Source organism: Podarcis tiliguerta (assembly GCF_965153285.1).
Source record: "Podarcis tiliguerta genome assembly, chromosome: 4".
NCBI lineage: Eukaryota > Metazoa > Chordata > Lepidosauria > Squamata > Lacertidae > Podarcis > Podarcis tiliguerta.
The window spans coordinates 75,840,498-75,860,438 of NC_139537.1; the positions used below are offsets into that span (position 1 = coordinate 75,840,498).

Genomic DNA, 19,941 nt, shown 5'->3' on the forward strand with positions numbered 1-19,941 from the left:
ACCCTAACTTCAAGTTATTTATGAACAAGTTTAAAATGTTACAAGTTAAAATTGCATGAGAATTTATTGTGAAACTGATGTAACCTGGGGGTGCAAATCTCAAGGGATTGGCTTTTCACAAAGCTACATTAAGTGCAAAGAAGTTTGCTTTTAATGGGTGTTGGAAAGAGGCTGTTAAAAAGGAAACCTTGCACAGATTGTGGGTCAGGTAACTAAATTCCATGATCTTTCCAGAGGAACTTGACATCTGTGCAGTATTTATCTCCTTAAAACTTCACTCTTATCTATGCAATTCAAACCTACTTGCAACACAAGTTCATTTCCAAGTACCAGGGCATTTAATACAGCTAAATCTGTTTTAAAATCAAGAATATATACATATACATACATATATATATATATATATACACACACACACACACAGTGGTGCCTCGCAAGACAAAATTAATTCGTTCTGCGAGTTTTTTCGTCTTGTGAATTTTTCGTCTTGCGAAGCACGGGTTCCCATAGGAAATGCATTGACAGTTTCCCATAGGAATGCATTGACGGTTTTAAGAAAAAGGCGCAAGACGTTTTCGTCTTGCGAAGCAAGCCCATAGGGAAATTCGTCTTGCGAAGCAACTCAAAAAACAAAAAACTCTTTTGGCTTGTGAGTTTTTTGTCTTGTGAGGCATTTGTCTTGCGAGGTACCACTGTGTATATATATATATATCTAGGCTATGGATCAAGCTGAAAAAGTGTTTCATTATCAGAAAGTTGCAAAACGCCCTCATTGCTATCACACATGCCTCATTTCCAAATGCTATGAAAAGCTTATTTGGCCTTGAAGCAATTCCACTGGATATGAATTCTGTTTGCAGTGCTGGTGCACATACAGGCTTTCAAAGTAGTAAACTGGAGTTTTAGTCAGATAATTTAGCAGAGCTGAGCTGGGGAGATCATTTCATTTACAATGAAAAGGCAAAGCCCTTAACCTCCCGGTTTTGGGAATGTTTGCACACTTTTGTAAAAAGGTGTAAAACTGTATAAAGAGGTGGGTCTCAAGAAGCAAAGGGAGCTGCTGAGACACGGCACTCTTCTGCCCCTGTTGCATGTTGTTTACTATTAGCTGGGGTAGTTGGGAGTGTACATGACTGTACCACAGAAAATAATGTCGTGCAAATGGACTGTATCCCTATTCAGATGCCCATCTGAATCAGAGTGTTGTCCATCTACACTGCACCACATCAGAAAAATGTGCATTTCTATATTCACATTCTGACTCATCTAAACTTAAATAAAATGTTATGACCAGAGCTGGATCATGACAAATTATTGCAGTGAAATATCCAATACAGCATTGCCTGGAAATAAGGGCACATTACACCTGGAGTACTGTGTCCAGTTCTGGGCACCACAGTTCAAGAAGGACACTGACAAACTGGAACGTGTCCAGAGGAGGGCAACCAAAATGGTCAAAGGCCTGGAAATGATGCCTTATGAGGAACGGCTAAGGGAGCTGGGCATGTTTAGCCTGGAGAAGAGGAGGTTAAGGGGTGATATGATAGCCATGTTCAAATATATAAAAGGATGTCACAAAGAGGAGGGAGAAAGGTTGTTTTCTGCTGCTCCAGAGAAGTGGACTCGGAGCAATGGATCCAAACTACAAGAAAGAAGATTCCACCTAAACATTAGGAAGAACTTCCTGACAGTAAGAGCTGTTCGACTGGAATTTGCTGCCAAGGAGTGTGGTGGAGTCTCCTTCTTTGGAGGTCTTTAAGCAGAGGCTTGACAACCATATGTCAGGAGTGCTCTGATGGTGTTTCCTGCTTGGCAGGATGGCCCTTGGGGTCTCTTCCAACTCTATGATTCTATGATTCTATGAACAGACCTCGGGAACTTCTCCCTCACTCCTGCTGTCAGGGTGAGACCAATGGGGTTGTTTTTTTTAACCCCAGTGGCATTGTCATACAGCAAAATCTTGCATGTTCCATGATTGGTTATGATCAAGTACCGTATTTTTCGCTCTATAAGTCGCACCAGACCACAAGACGCACCTAGTTTTTGGAGGAGGAAAACAAGAAAAAAATTATTCTGAATCTCAGAAGCCAGAACAGCAAGAGGGATCGCTGCGCAGTGAAAGCAGCAATCCCTCTTGCTGTTCTGGCTTCTGGGATAGCTGTGCAGCCTGCATTCGCTCCATAAGACGCACACATATTTCCTGTTACTTTTTAGGAGGGAAAAAGTGAGTCTTATAGAGCAAAAAATACGGTAGTAAAGAAGCCCTTTCGAGTTAGACAACATCAGACTAAGGGGAAATAACTATGAAAAGGCATGAAAGAATAGAATAAACGTCTTTGGTTGGGGTTGTTGTTGTTTCCCAGACCCTTCACCTCCCTACTTCCTGAAGCACCAACTTTTGCACCTAAAATCAATCCCTCGCCCACAATTGCCATCACACTAGTTTTAAACATGAAATCTTCCAGCATAGATGTGGAGAGTGTATAGAAAATGCCTATTCCTAAGGTGTGAAATGCAGCACTTGTATCATTTCCTGAGTGAAAAACAAGGTCTTGCTTTCCTTCCCCTCCAAAATTTCATTTTCAGACCCTTTTTGTGCACGGCATATTTATTCTTGATACAGATATATAAATAGCCTTTACCGAACCAGTAACCATGGGAATTAATAGTGTTCACAGCTGGGTTCTAAATGGACTCCTTACATCTCCCTCCCCTCCCCTCTTCAGAACACTTCTCTTTCAAAGAGCAAGAAGAGTCGTTTGGAAAGAGATATGGAGAGAGACTACGGCCAGACATGCAGACATAGGATCTCCGCCAGCCCTCTCGCTTTAAAGTTTAAACAGTGTTATTCAGACAACCCCTGACATTTCCTGGTACACGTTGCCCTTTTTTCCTTCTGGCAACAATATGAAAACAATAGGCCTGATTCTACTCTACTGTAAGCTGGTGGTGATAGGGATCCAAGAGGACTCGTTTAAGAAGAGCTGCATTAATTCAGAAGTGCATAATATGTGCATAAAAGTGCATAAAAAGTTCTTTCCAGGCAGGCTCATCCCTCATCTCTTGTTCCCGTATGCCAAGGGATAGCTGGGCCCTGTACTTAGTAGAAAGCAAGCTCCTTAAATATTCGGAGCCAAGAGGACAAGTTGAGAACCTGTAGGTTCTACTTAACCAGTCAATGGCTGGCCTTAAACAAGCTAACCTAACCTACTTTTCATAGATTATCTATGAAATAATCTCACCCTTGGAGAAAGGCTGAGGTGCAGATGTGGGAAATAAATACATCTCACTTTCATTGCATTACCTCAGGGGTAGCTAAACTTGTGGCATGCAGATGTAGGACTACAAAACTCATCAACTCTGGCTATCATGGGACCATCTGGAGAGCCCAATGTTGGCCACCTCTGGTACAGCACTTGCCCTATTCTAATACAGTGGTAAAGGTAAAAGGTAAAGGACCATTAGGTCCAGTCGTGACCGACTCTGGGGTTGCGGCGCTCATCTTGCTTTATTGGCCAAGGGAGCCGGCGTACAGCTTCCGGGTCGTCATATGGCCAGCATGACAAAACTGCTTCTGGCGAACCAGAGCAGCGCACAGAAATGCAGTTTACCTTCCCGCTGGAGTGGTATCTATTTATCTACTTGCACTTTAACATGCTTTCGAACTGCTAGGTTGGCAGGAGCAGGGACCGAGAAACGGGAGCTCACTCTGTCGCAGGGATTCTAACTGCCGACCTTCTGATCGTCAAGTCCTAGGCTCTGTGATTTAACCCACAGCGCCACCCACGTCCCTTCAATACAGTACGCTGAACTGTTTTTAATTCTATTCGTTTTGTGACTACTGTTACTACTAGATGTTAATTTCCTTCTCCCAGTCTCCCAGAAAGGCCAATACGTTTTGTTAACAGGGCTGCCCGAATGAAGACATAACGAAACAGATATTAGAAGACACTCCAGAACTAGCTCTACTGAATATTTTCCAAGACAATAGCACACACTCACACCACAAAGCGCTTATAACCCAACTTATTCTCAGCAGCCAGGAGCATCATAGCAAGACCATGGAGGGACCTGTCAGATGTGAACCATGGACCACTGGTACCAAACTGTATGGGAAACAGCCTTACTAGAAAAGCTAACCAACAAACCAAAAATGGGGACAAATAAAACAGGATGCCACAGTGTGGCTCCCCTTTATTACACACATGGTCCAACAAGACTTTCCATCCAATCTTCAGTGTCTACACATGTAATTTATGGAAAGCTTGATGTTAGGTTTTTTGGCAAGGTCTCAGATAGATCAACAGAGACATCTGCTGGTCAAAGGAAACATAAGAGTTGCAAAAATATCTTTGCTTGTATTGGGTGGTTTTAAAACAAACATACTACTCTGTCTACACACAACTGCTGATGCCACAGAACTGCTGCAAGCAGTGGCGTAGCGTGGGGGGTGCAGGGGGGCCAGCCGCACCGGGCGCAACATCTGGGGGTTAGGGTTAGGGGGCGCAAATCCACGGGTTAGGGGGTGCAAATTACTTGCCTTGCCCCGGGTGCTGACAACCCACGCTACGCCACTGGCTGCAAGTACAGTATTTTGATGCTGTATCGCCGTTCGCCCACAGCAAACCACACAGTATAAGTCTAGGATCTGGGATACCAGAGTTCAAATCCCGACTCAGCTGCAAAGCTCACGGTGTGATTTTGGGCTAGTCACTCACTCTCAGCCTAACCTACCTCAGAAGATGGTTGTGAGACTAAAACAGGGAAAGAGAATCATGTACTCCACTTTGAGCTTCGTGGAGGAAAGGTGGGATAGAAATGTAAGCAACTGAACAAACAAATCCATATCTTTAAACACCTGTGTATGTGCCTGGAAGCTCAGATTGGGCCTGGAATTCCTGATGTGTGAACATGGGTGTTTAAACATGCAGGCATGGTCATCTATGTGTTACAATTGGGAGTTTAGAATTGGAAGATTCACACATTTTGTCTTGGATATGCTTTTATTTGTCAAAGTGCATAAACAGGGCACTTTATCTTGGCTTCAGTTTAAGCAGGGCAATTTAAAATGCTATTTGCTAGTTCTTCCCACAACTGACAAAAAGCAGGCAGATCATCAAAAGATAAATGAAAACAGTAATATATCCTGAAATTTGGAACATTGGGAACTGTAGTTTGAGCTGTAATTCTGGGACATGGAAACTATAGTTCCCAACGTTCTTTTGGGGGAAGTCATGTGCATGTTTCCGAGCACAATTCAAAGTGTTGGTGCCCTAAACGGCCTCGGTCCAGTATACCTGAAGGAGCGTCTCCACCTCCATTGTTCTGCCCGGACGCTGAGGTCCAGCGCCGAAGGCCTTCTGGGGGTTCCCTCGCTGCGAGAAGCCAAGTTACAGGGAACCAGGCAGAGGGCCTTCTCGGTATTGGCACCCGCCCTGTGGAATGCCCTCCCACCAGATGTCCAAGAGAAAAATAACTACCAAACTTTTAGAAGACATCTGAAGGCAGCCCAATTTAGGGAAGCTTTTAATGTTTAATAGGTTATTGTATTTTAGTGTTTTGTTGGAAGCTGCCCAGAGTGGGTGGGGTGACCCAGCCAGATGGGCGGGCTATAAATAATAAATTATGATTATGATTTAAATGTACATTGCACAGGCTTCAAATTTGCGGTGTGGATCTATCTTAACAAAATAGCACCTGACTCTGCTGAGGATTGCTGCATAACCTTGAGCAGGTTACTTTCTTTTTTGCCATTTTCCTCCCACGTTTACTTTGACTGTGTTGGTATACTGCCTAGCACAATAAGGCTCATAACTTGCGGTTGCTTTGCCTCCAGGGACAACATTCAGGCAAACAACAACACAGGCAGCCAGCATTGCCCATTTTGTGGCTGCTTTTCTGTCCGTCACATGTTATGAGCATCAACAATTATTGCTAGTTAATCTTCAACATGTCTGAATGCCACAAACCGGAAGCTGTTTCTTCACTTACATCTATTTGCTGCATATGGCTCTTTAAAAGCTGGATTTAGGAGGTTAAGAGTACAAACCGTGTGAGTGAACTGGCAGTTTTTATGGATCGTATGATCTGTCAGTCACTTGCCCGTGTGACATGTCAGCACCTGTCTGTAATTTTTTACAAAACAGGAACGCTATCATGGTTTTACATCTGTAGTAATTGTGCTGCCCTCTTTTGTTTCATTCAGTTCTCCAGTAACAACTTTTCTTATTATCATATTCAACAGAAGTTGGAGGCAGTCCAGTCTTTGTTTAAATGGTTTACATAACAGCTCTGGAAGGTACATAATAAAAATACGTTTCTTTTGCACCTGCAATCTAACTCAGAGCTTGAAACTAATTGCTAGGTAGATTCAAATAGTAGCAGCACCTCGGATTAAGTTTTTAAAACCATTTGTTTTCACCTAGCTACAAAAAAATAAAAGAATATTTATTGTGGTTGATAGTAGGGTTTTTTTTTGTTAAAAGAATATCAGGTGCCAGTACTCTTATCCCAATCTAAATGTCAAGGGTGCCACCACAAAATGACTGCTTGTGGGCACCAAAAAGAAAGAAAGAAAGAAAGAAAGAAAGAAAGAAAGAAAGAAAGAAAGAACAACCCATTTTAATTACTGAGGGAGATACTAAATCAGAGAGGTTGCTTATTTATTTAGGCTCTACAATAACTCTGGCATATTATTGTAATATGGAATTACAGTCATACCTTGGGTTACAGCCGCTTCAGGTTGCGTTTTTTCAGGTTACACACCCACCGAAACCCGGAAGTACCGGAACGGGTTACTTCCGGGTTTCAGTGGTCGCACGTGCGCAGAAGCACTAAATTGCACTTTGGGCATGTGTAGAAGCACTGAATCGCAACCTGTGCATGCGCAGACACGCCGCTGTGGGTTGAGAATGCTGCAGGTTGCAAAGGTGCATCCCGCACGGATTATGTTCACAACCCGAGCGTCCACTGTATAGAGACAAATATTAAGGATGATGTTCCATTAACAAGTGGTGGTAACTTAAAATTTAATGATCAAAATGTATTCCACTCTTCTTCAGTATTTCAAAAATACTGAAGATATACTCCCTATATTACTGTTCTGACAATATGTAAAGTTATCTAAATTTGATTAATAACTAATTAAAAGGCAGGAGATTCAACATCCAAAATGTTTTAATCAGTTGATGTCCCTAGATTTGTTTGTTTGTTTAAACCATTTTTGTAAAATTAAGACAGCGTCTTAAGGAAGGAGCGTCTCCACCCCCATCGTTCTACCCGGACACTGAGGTCCAGCACCAAGGGCCTTCTGGGGGTTCCCTCGCTGCGAGAAGCCAAGTTACAGGGAACCAGGCAGAGGGCCTTCTCGGTAGTGGCGCCCGCCCTGTGGAACGCCCTCCCACCAGATGTCAAAGAGAAAAATAACTACCAAACTTTTAGAAGACATCTGAAGGCAGCCCTGTTTAGGGAAGCTTTTAATGTTTGATGTATCACAGTATTTTAATATTCTTTTGGAAGCCGCCCAGAGTGGCTGGGGAAACCCAGCCAGATGGGCGGGGTATAAATAATAAATTATGATGATGATTATTATTATGATGATTATTATTATTATGATTATTATTACAGTGGAAATTGATGTGTGATTATGCTTCTCATGTAAAAGTGATGAAGCATTTCTGGCTGGAGCAACTCAGTCAAATGAGCGGGGTATAAATAATAAAATGACTACGATGGTGATATCTGAAAGCCAGGCATTTAGGAGGAAAATATTGCTATGACAACTCACTTCTCTGAAGTAGTGAGAAGTTCCAAATCAACCTGGGTTTGATTTTTGTTTGGAAACTTATTGGTGCTTTGTGTAATATTTGCATTTATTTACATCTACAGTTTGAGCATAGGTTGGAACACAGCTTAGTGATCCGAAAGATACGAAAAGTCTACTGTTCCCACATCAAGGGAGAGCCAGTACCCTGAAATGTCCAAACTCAGCTCTTTGTTTTTCCTAATGGGTGCACTTTCAGACAGTTGCTATTCATGGGAAGGGCTCCATTGCATATCAGCAAATTCAGCTTGCACAATTAAAGTGGATTTGGAGGTCCTGCACAAGAAACCCACTTCCCCAAAAGATCGTACTTTTGCGGTTATTAAAGTGGGATAATGTCTAACCTTCCCACAAACAAACAGGAATGAATGTTCAATAAATAGTTCACAACCTCCCTGCAAACAGATCGGGATGCTCAATAAACAGGTTGTCTGTCTGACTGTTGTTCTTTTCACACAGAGACCTTGGCTCCTCCCCATTATCTATCATGAAGATGAGTCATCTCCTTTTTCTGTCAACAGTCTTTTTGTCATGTTACAGATACTGGCCAGGTATTACTTCAGGACAACCCACACACTGGTAGATGCTGTTATGAGTTTCCTAATAAAACAGTTGTTTGTTGGACAGTTGCAGAATGACCTCATCTGATTTTTACAGGATTTACATGTAAAGGTTCAGATAAGGGCTGTCCTCACTGTGACCTGAAGTGAGTTTGCTGGAAATGTTTTCAGCATTTCTCACAACAGGTCAAACTGACGGGCCACGCAGAGGAGAACCAGCTAATACTGTTAATACACAGCTTTCAGCTTTATCGGCATTATTATTATTATTTCTTAAATTTCTATACAACCTTTCATCCAAGGATCACAGGGTGGTTCACAATATACAAACATAAAGATACCATAGTAACAAGCAATAACCCCTTTAAATCAAAATTAAGCCTCTTTAAATCCCCAACTTCAATAAAAGAGTTAAGCACATACTGTAAACAATGGGACTTGAAAGGATGAAACTATGGTTTAAGTAAACAATGGTTAATTTACTACGTTAAGTTACAAGATTAACTTGCACAGCGCCATATAAGGATGGTCACTTTTGTGATAACCCAAGCAATCTATTAATTGTCTTTGTTCCCGTTTTTTTCAAGCTGCAATCCCATCAAATCTTACCTGAGAGTATATTACGGAACCTATTGTATGGCTTTTATCTTTTTGACATTGTAAACCACTTTGATCTTTTTTATGATTTAGTAAATAGATATTTTTTATAAATGAACGAATGAATGAATGAATCCACTGAGCTCAATTGGACCTGCTACTGACTCTGAGTCAATGTGCACAGGGCTGAACTGTGTGCCTTCAGGGATATGCAGTTTCTATGGAATATTTTTTTGGAAGTAAAACCAGTTTAGGTCTGAACCTCTAAATCGGGGTCGGCAAACTAAGGTCCGTGGGCTGGATCAGGCCCACCTGGGTAGTAAATCCAGCCCGTGCCGCGAAGCCGGAACCCACTGCGAAGCCGAGATTCCTGGCGATGGCAACGGGAGGAAGAAGCCGAGCGGCGGTGGCTCTGTTACTCAATCGCCATGCTTGGTTTACCTCAGCGCAGTGTGGGGACATCTATGCCAATCAAACGCTGTGCCTGGTTTACCTCAGCAGTGTTTGATTGTCAGAGCCACTGCTGCTCGTCCTCATCCTCCAATCGCAAGGAGGCAAGGCAGCACCCACCGCCAGCTCTGGCTCCTCCTGTCTTGCCACCTCCGGAAGTCCGTTTTCCCTTCCTCGCCAGCTTTCACCGCCGCGTCTCAGCGCATAGCCGCCCCCTGCCCTGTCGTTTGATGCACGGACACTAAGAGCCCTAAAGACGCGCTTACTTGCAAGTAAGCCGCAATCATTTCAAGGCCGCTTGTTCAGCGCCTGAAGAACTGCTCAAACCCACTGAGATGAAATGCACTACGGATCGCGCCCCTGGGAAGGTAAGCACAGCGGCTGCAGATGGGGCTGGGGAGGAGGACTACTTGCCCCCCTCGCCTCTTCTTCCAGCCCCTCCCCCCACCGTGCCACTTGCCTGGCCCGCCACAAGGTCTGAGGGACAGTGGACCGGCCCGCGGCTAAAAAACATTGCCGACCTCTGCTCTAAATAATCCTGCTTTCCCCCACCGTGAATGTTTAAAGAAAAAGAAAAATAACAGGTGTAGTGTTAGTCCTGAGTCATTTGATGGGTTAAAAATAATAATGAAGGATGGAAATTAACATAGAGGTTGGCTGACATCACAGTATCATCCCGGCGTCCGGGTTCAAAGACAATGTGCAATGTACGTTTTCTTAAGGGATGCCAAATGAACTCACTTTTTCCGTATTGCTCAATCTCCAGTACAACGAGAGCAGAGCCATGCCTGTGCCAGGGTTGTTTCTACAGTTGCTGCAATTACGTGCTCTGCACGTTCCAATATGTTTTAGAGCATTCCTTTTAAAAAGATTTTGAAGATACCAAGTTTCGGTTTTCTTTCATGCCCTCATGTGTGTGAGAGGGGGAGCCTTGGTAACAACTGTGGGCAGGTGAGTCTGCCTGGAGCATAAATAGGTTAAAATGAATAGGTATTACCCCCCCCCCATTATAGCTGAAAGAGGCACCTTTGAAACTCTAAGTTAGGCTGTTGTTTAGGAATCCAACAACAGGCTCCTAGTTAAACACAATGGTGTGGAGCTGTGGAGGACATGATGATGATCTCCTTCTACTGGTCAACAATAGAAAGTGTCCTTTCATACTGCATCACGGCGTGGTACGCTGGTTTGACATCAACTGATAGGAAGTGCCTACAGAGGGTAGTGAATACAGCACAAGTTATTATGGGCTGTCCTGGAAATCCGCTGGATGAAATAGCGGAAGAACGTTGTCTTAGGAGAGTGAGGAAAATTCTCAGGGATGATTCACACCCTGGCCAGCACTTTCTTGATCTCCTGCCCTCAGGCAGAAGATAAAGAAGCATGATTAGTCGCACCAACAGGGTAAAGAACAGCTTCTATCCATGGGCAGTTAGGCTGGTGAATGAAAAGATAACAACAGGGCAACTGACTTTCGGGTTTGGTGGATGTGCGTCAGTAAACGAGGAGAATTAAGACTAAGAGAGCTGAATGGGGGGCGCTTGTGTAATCTCACTGTATACAAGTTGTACAAGTGACAATAAAGTATTTCAATTTCAATTATGTACCGTATTTTTTGCACCATAACACTCACTTTTTTCCTCCTAAAAAGTAAGGGGAAATGTCTGTGCGTGTTATGGAGAGAATGCCTACGGGTGGCATGCCTATGGATTTTCCTCCTCTAAAAACTATGTGCGTGTTATGGTCGGGTTATAGAGCGAAAAATACGGTAAATCTTTTCATGTTGTAAGCAGCCTTGAGCATTGTTTTTACTATGGAAAGGAGTCATACAAATAAAAGGATGATGATGATGACCCTGCCTAAGAATGCTATTTTATTTTTTGTTATATCAGACATATATTACTTTGCAAAGCCTCTATAACAGGGGTCCCCAAACTAAGGCCCGTGGGCCGGATAATGCCCGAGAGACTCGTTTATCCGGCCCGCAGCAACCCCCGCTGCCACCGCCCGCTCTTAACCGGCGCTGCATGGCTGCCCACTTCCGGGTTGGAGGAGCACCGGAAATAGCTTGTGCACATGCGCGTTATTTGCACATGCGGAAGCGTTATTTCCAGTGCACATCCAGGTCAGAGGAGGTCAGTGCACATGCTCAAAAGCCATTTCCGGTGCTTCTCCAACCCGGAAGTGCACCAGAAATAGTGTGTGCGCACGGGCATGTGCTCCCCCACCCTCCAGCCCACCACGCAATCGGCGCTGGAGACACCGGCCTGAGGCGCGGTAAGTTTGCTGACCCCTGCTCTATAATCCTCCACAAAATCCTGCATTGTCGTTAGGACTAGCTCCCAATATTTAAACTCATTGGCTACAGTGCTGCAAAAACTCTCTGCAACTAGCTAGCTACAGCAGAGCTTTCCAAACTGTGTGTCACGCCATGTTAAGTGTGTCGGCTGCAGTGTGTAGGTGTGTCGTGCGAACGCTCCCCACGCTCCTCATGGGGCTAGAGAGGAGTTAGTTTAACCTCCGGTTTGCTAGTGAAACTGAATTACTGTGTCGCGAAACGACGCATGGCTCAGAAAAGTATGTCACAAACACGAAAAGCTTGGAAAGCTCTGAACTACAGCATGTGCCCAATACAGAGATATGTAAATGCAAACCAACTTCTAATAAAACGTTGGAGAAATGTAGCATCAAGTTGCTGCTGAGTGAAGGCTTTGGAAGTTTACCCGGCCAAATTAATAACATATGCTCCAATCTAGCCTAGTGACTTGTATCTTTGGGTTTAATGAGATGTGGTTGTGGCTAATATAAGCTGGACCTAGGCCACATATCTGTCTCTTGCACATCAATTAAATGCAGCAAACACCAGATTGTATTTTTAAAGGACAAAATGCCTGACCGCTCTGCGGAGAGCAGCCTAAAGGCTCTTTAAATAGGCTCTCTCCAGTGGGCTGGTATAAAGCCCATTGTTTTTTGATGCCATCTCCCTTTTCAGCACTGAGCAGAAGTGTAGCAAGTCTCTGGGGTACCTAGGATGGGCATACGCACCCTACATGTGTGCCACCCATGCATCCCTCCAGGCACACTTCACCTGAGCGTGTTGCCTGTGCGCCAACCCAGCATGCCTGCAAAAGCAACATGGGGCTGGAGCCTGAGCTGCCATGTTCCTCCCGGGTGCTCTCCAGCTGGACGGCAGCTAAGGGGGAGGTGGCGGGCAGACGCCAGCTCCGCGCTGCTTTTCCAGGCAGCGCGGGGCCTGCAGGCATCCGAGCCACCGTGTCACTCCAAGGCACCTTCCTGCTGGAGGGCGCCCAGAAGAGACGCCATGGCTTGGGCTCACTGCAGGTTCAGTGCCTAAAAAAAGAATTGAATCTGGGGTCTTCTGCATGCAAGGCATGTGCTCCGCTGTTGAGCTATGCATATAGTTTGAACTGTTGTATTTCAAGGGTATGGTGAAGGCTGCAATCAAACTGTATCTGTGTTGCAAAGTTTTAAAAAAACTGAGATACAACCAGTGGCATTCATCCTCTGCCACATAAGCCATTTCCTGAATGATAATATCCCACATGCTGTTCCCTTATAGCTCCTGAAATCCAACAAGAGAGTTGCCTTCTAACCTGGCAGTTTCTTCCCTAGCATAGAGAGAGGCCAGGGTTTTTGCTCATAGAGGTTGCCTCCAGACTGCCAGTATTTTGTGGGAAGAATTCAAGCTAATATTAAGATTTTGGGTTTGTGCAGTTGAAGTGCTCTGTAGTCCTGGCACAACAAATCCACTTAAAAATAAACAAGCTTGGGTGCACAGATAATACTAAGCTATGGTTAGTGTTAACCAAGGTTGATAAACCAGCTACCAACCTTGGTTTATGTGTGTCCTTTAACCATAGTTAATCCTAGTTTAGCCTCATGGCCAGGTTCAGACAATCAACTTTAATAATGGTTAACTAAACTATGGTTAACAAACCATGGTTTAGTGTTGTGTGCAAGCCATGCCAATGAATATTTAATTGTATTAATTTAGTTCAACCTTGGGCAATCCCTCTTTCACTCACACAGTATTGTTTATCTCAGTTTAACTATTCCACTTCTGAGTAGGCATGCATAGGATTGCACTAAGAAGTCTACAATCTTTTTGCCCCTGTGCTGTTCTTCCCTGCTTCATCTGCAAGTGCGGACAGCAGTATTGAATCTTAGGCTTGGTTTCTAGGTGTAAAAATGGCGAAAAACTTCCTTAAAAAAGCTCAACAACTTTGCGGGTGTCAGGAACTTTATGAAATATGGCAACAGTGGGTCTCCAGCTGTTTTTGGACTACAGTTCCCATCATCCTTGACCACTGGTCCTGCTAGGTAGGGATGATGGGAGTTGTAGTACAACAACAGCAGCTGGAGACCCAAGATTGGGAAACCCTGATCTAGAAGGGCTTCACATAGGGCAGAACTAGATGCAATGTTATTCATCTTGTTTGGGGTGTGCAGTATAAACAAACAGCCAATCCAGGGATGGAGGGAAAGCTGGATAGGGACTGTGGCATAGGGAGAGGGGACTTTCAACACCTTGCTCCTGTTGCGGTGCCAATCAGAATAGGGGGATCTTGAGCCTGCCATTCACAATGGAAGGAAAGCTGCTGAATGTCTGCACCCCTTGAGAAATATGGGTTGTTTTTCTTTTAGTTCATTTTTTTGGTTGCAAATGGAAGGGAGACAAACAGGAAGGGGTGGTCTACCACCAAGACTTTACATGATAATTTCCAACCATGGAACGTAAAATAAATATGGAGCTGGCTTTAGATGAAATTCCAAACCAAAACACAATTGTAGCTGAGCGGAACTCCAAGAGGAACTCTGAATGAGGTGTTACTTGTCACACATCTATGGAAGCTATGTAAAATTCCAAGAATACAGGGAACAGACGGAACAGGGACAGAGAAAGGCGATATGGGGACTCAGCTTCAGTCCAGTGAAGAAATGAGGCAAGAGTAAGAAACTTCAGCCAGGGTAATGCCAGCTCAAAGTTTGGCTCACAAGGACCTCCTGCCTGCCTTGCATCTCCTCTCAGTACAGTTGTTTGCAAAAGTGTGGTTCTGAAGGCAGCCACACCATATCTATGCAATTTGCCAGTTGTTCACACTGGGGCGGGGGACAGGAAGGACAAACCTTTCAAACAGAAGGTTCATTGGACCCAACTCATCTGCCCCTGAGTTGCACCCTCCTCCATCATTAAATCTAATATTTAATTTTAGATTTCAGGGTGCTTGGGCTTCAGTCATGCAAAGAAGTAGCTACAGGCTGACCCAGTGATGGAGGAAGGAAGTGTGTGATGGGTGTGGGCCACTCTGGGTGTCATCACTGAGGGGGGTGACAAAAATATGAGTTTAAAATAAAAATAAAAATTGGGCTCACGGAACTTTTTAGTTCAGTCAAGAAACGTAACGAACCCGGCTGGCACTGGGCGCCACACCGCGGGGCCTGCAGTGTGCCTGAGCCACACGTCTCTCCTGGGAGTGACGTGGTGGCTTGGGTGTCTGCAGGCTTGGTGCGCAGGATGCGAGCGCCACACTGGGCACCCGAGCGGCTAGCCACATCACTGGGCTGACCACTAACAGAAAATATTAACGCTTTTACATGAGTTTCTTTTAGCACAGTTGATGCTGTTTTTCTTCTTTTGCAATTGCAGAAGTATAATGAGGGTCCCACACAGCACCAGGTACACCACTAGATTATTCTGCAATGCCCTATGACCAAGATCTTTCTAAAACATCTACTCAGAAGTAAGCTCCATTTAGCAAATGTTATCTTAATATTACGTAATCAAAATGATTTCATTACTTTAAAAAAGAGGTAAATGGAGTGAAATAAGTAATTAAAGTGCCTACCCCCGTCATGGGAAGAGAAACTGACATTCTGACAATTTAGAGGGCCTATTCAAGGTCCAGATCAGAGACATTTTATCACTAATCTCCTAGTCTGGATCAGCATGAAGCAATAAAATGGGTTGTGAATTTGCAAAAAAAAAAAGGAAGCGTAAAGTCACAGTTTAAAGCCACAGAAGCCTGTCCAGTGCCTTTGCCTGTCCAGATTAGATATGATAGTGTTCAAATTGCATCTTTATAATTTCTATAATCTCCAAATTGTCACAAATCTAGTATGGGGTAAAACTGGAGGGGATTATTCAAAAAGCACTGGCATGCAACAGGCCAGCAGGACATCACCTGGGGGGGGGGGGGAGAAGAAGAAGAAGAGTTTGGATTAGATATCCCGCCTTTCACTCCCTTTAAGGAGTCTCAAAGCGGCTAACATTCTCCTTTCCCTTCCTCCCCCACAACAAACACTCTGTGAGGTGAGTGGGGCTGAGAGACTTCAGAGAAGTGTGACTGGCCCAAGGTCACCCAGCAGCTGCATGTGGAGGAGCGGAGACGCAAACCCGGTTCCCCAGATTACGAGACTACCGCTCTTAACCACTACACCACACTGGCTCTCGGAGAGAGAGAATATAAAAGATAAGAACGTAATGAGAGCTCTGCTGGATCAGGCCAAGTCCCATCTAGGCCTATATCCCTTTCCCACGATGGCCAACCATGTGGTTTCCCAAAGTCAGCAAGCAGGACAAGAGTGCAAGAGCACAGTCTCCACTCGTGATTTTCACAACTAGTCTTCAAGGGCATATTGCTTCTGGCAATGGAGATAGTAACTACATTGTAACTAATAACTACCAACAGTATTATCTGTGAATTTTTCTAATCCTCTTTTAAAGCCACCCAAGATGGCAATCACTAGCGATGGAAAAAGGTCTGTCCATTTTGGATCTCTCAGTTTCTCATTTTTCTAATCTTAAATTCAGTTCTACATATTTTGCAGCAATTTGTCATTTTTATTTTTATCTTTTAAGAAAAGAATCCTAATGAAAATTCAGTAGCATCTTAGTGCAATTTTCTCCCAATAAACACATTTTTATATGCAGCTTGGATTAATGTACATATCTTTCCCCTAATATAATGCATTTTTGTATGTTATTTTCACTAATATGTCAACAAGTACATTTATGTACATTTTCCTCTAATATATGCATTTTTGTAAACATAACAAAATTTGGGTGCATGCAAAGTTCAAAGGACAGCTCTGTTTCAGTTCAGATAGCATTTGAGAAACCGACAATTTGATAATTCGGCTTTAAATGCATACTGAAACCAATTTATCCTCTATCCCATACCATCTTACAAGAGCAATTTCCATTAAGTATACTTTAAAGGAATAGCAATTCTAGGTAGATTATGGTTGCGTAGATGCACCCTACGTGTGGGTCACTCCTTTTAGCCAATTCACATTCTGCTTTTCAACAAAGGCAACTGTTTTATCCATGCTATGGCAATCTACCTTTTAACATTTACATGATGGATCACTGGATCACTGTGGCAAATGGCTGCCTGCAATCGGTGAAAATTCCCATAAATTGCTTTGAAAAAGTCCATTATGCTTGTTTGTATTAAACCAATCCACACACAAACACTGGTGTGGACGTAGCCTAAACTATTGTGGCTGCAACCCGCAAGCAACCTTCTGTTAAACCCACTGTAATCATAATCATCATCTGTTTATTTACAGCATCATCTGCTTTTTATTTCACTGACCTGATTATTCAGCAATATATTGTTAGAAGTGTGTCTGTGGTTATATTGCTTTTGCTGCATCAATCCAAGAGGTATCACTCTTGTCCACAGTTTCTCTTCACTGCTTGAAAAAATACCTAAATATATTCACAAGCTGGAAGTAGTCAAGTATTTCTTCCCAGAATCGGAACACAGATACTGTGGATAACCACAAATTTATCATCCGCATTCCTTTATGATAGTGCATAGAAATGAAATGGTTTCAAAACCAAAAGTAACTTCAGTGTATGCCAAACCTTAGTATGCATTGCATATATTGGTCAAACAGAATATCTTAAGGTTCCACCTAGATTATAGTAAAAACTGGCTCTGAAAAAGCAACATTTGCACGATTCAGAATTTACTGTGAAAACATTGCAAGATACCTATGAGATGTTCTTATAAACCAAATAGGACATGTGGAGATGTTTAACAGCACATAGAATGTGCTTCGATAAACTAATTTCAAGAACTGGAGAATTTGGCAAAATTGACAGCAGCAGCATTTTATAACTTAGAAATTGATATTCTGGTTGCAATCAAGTTTATAAACTTCATAGCATGGTAGTGTTAAACCAAAACCAAACAACACAATTCATCTTTCAGTAGCAAGGACTGAATCAGAGTCCTTTAAACTATGCAGTTTTTTACCAGAAAGCAATAATCAAATTCTTGTGGAGTGCAATACCATGCATATTTACTCAGAAGTAAGCCTGACTATGTTCAATGGAGCTTACATTCATAGAAGCGTGCACAGAATTACAGTTGTGCAATACAATCCTATGCATGTTTACTTGGAAGTAAGTCCCACTGTTTGCAATAATGCTGACTCCCTGTATGCCCTTACCTGGGAGTAGGTTCAACTGAACTGAATGGGACTCAGTTCTGAGCAAATTATGTATGGGATTGCAATGTCAGTTGTCATTATTATTAAAAGCAGTTATCTATCAAGTAGAACCTCCTATTAAAGGTAAAGGGACCCCTGACCATTAGTTCCAGTCGTGGCCGATTCTGGGGTTGTGGCACTCATCTCGCTTTATTGGCCACATGACTCGGAAGCTGTACACCGGCTCCCTCGGCCAATAAAGCGAGATGAGCGCCGCAACCCCAGAGTCCGTCACGGCTGGACCTAATGGTCAGGGGTCCCTTTACCTTTTTATTAGCACAGTTGACTCCCAACTTATGTGGGGGGTTACGTTCTGGGAATAGCATTTAAAGCCAAAATTAAAACTGCAAAAAGCACAGCGCAGCACTTACTGTGCTCTCCCAAGGCCACTACAGACTCTCCCTGCACTTCTGAATGCTCTTCCAGGGAGGAGGCAATAGGAGGTGGTGAATGAGTTACTGATGGACCCAGTTGCAGGAATTCCAATCCACAATTTCAACAACAGTGCATTAGGCTGCTTATCACTCCCTTTAAAAAAAAGTTATTTTCCCTCTCTTAGCCCCACACTTCTGCACCCTTTTTATGTATTTATTTTTTCGGCCAAGTTGCAATTACGCAATCTAAATGCACACGGGACGCGGGTGGCGCTGTGGTTAAAAGCCTCAGCGCCTAGGGCTTGCCGATCGAAAGGTCGGCGGTTCGAATCCCCGCGGCGGGGCGCGCTCCCGTTGTTCGGTCCCAGCGCCTGCCAACCTAGCAGTTCGAAAGCACCCCCGGGTGCAAGTAGATAAATAGGGACCGCTTACTAGCGGGAAGGTAAACGGCGTTTCCGTGTGCTGTGCTGGCTCGCCAGAGCAGCGATGTCACGCTGGCCACGTGACCCGGAAGTGTCTCCGGACAGCGCTGGCCCCCGGCCTCTTTGAGTGAGATGGGCGCACAACCCTAGAGTCTGTCAAGACTGGCCCGTACGGGCAGGGGTACCTTTACCTTTACCTTTAAATGCACACAAAGTTGTGAGTCTTCTGTATAAGTTGAATATGTTACTGACACTATGGCAACACAATTAACACCTGAATTGCCCAGGAATAGGAACGAATACACATTCCTCTAGCAAAGAGACCAACTTTGTGCAGACAACAGTCTTATCGTTGCTTCCTCAGGTTTTTCCAATGATGAAGAGTTGGCTAGTAGCTTTAGCTCTTGTTGCATTTCTAAAATTCATACACACAGGCATTTTTGGCCCAAGAGATGGATTGCCAGTAAATCCTGTTTAATACTTCAATGGATATTTGTCCTGACAGCATTTTCTGCAACTATTTATCAGCAGCTAACATCTAGTCATGATGCATGAAGTATACTTCAAATGCCTGGAAGGATTTCTCCTGGGAACAATCACACTTGAAATAATGTGGAATGTTGTGCAATGCTGTTTCCCTCACGAATGAATTTCTTGGACAAGGAGGAAAACAAATGGAATGTAATTGGAAGTGGTGTTCCTTTCTCATTTTTTTAAAAAATGCCTAAATTATGTTCACATTTTGGTGCTTTACTCATCTAATCAAATACTTATACATAGAGTACTTGGAGTTTTGCATAACAACAGCTGATGTGAACTCTAGTTTTATTTGGACCACCCAAGGAACTAATTAATCACCTTCCCTTGTGCGCTAGCTATCAATACAAGGTGGATTCAAATGTGCCTTTTCATGCTCCACATAAAGTATTTTATTTTAAACTTGTAAAGACTTTCAGAATAATTGTAATACTGTTTGTTTATTTTTAAGGCATCTCCCCAGCTAACAAACTCTTTAGTGTTTGAATCATGTTGGGAATCTTGTACCTAAGAAATTGCTTACCACATCACTGATATTTTCTATGTACTCAGTTACACAGCTATGTACGCAAACATTAGTCTGAATGAATTACTCGGGGACAGTTACAGCCACTGAACTAGAATGGCTTTTCCTTGCCAAGTCACTATGCTTACAGAAA

The 19,941-nt window shown here is 43.4% G+C and overlaps 1 long non-coding RNA gene across 1 annotated transcript in view; it reads right to left on the reverse strand.

Annotated features, from left to right (window-relative positions):
• The window catches only part of LOC310676350, a 58,709-nt gene that overhangs the window by 24,552 nt on the left and 14,216 nt on the right, over positions 1-19,941 (reverse strand). The window lies entirely within an intron of this gene.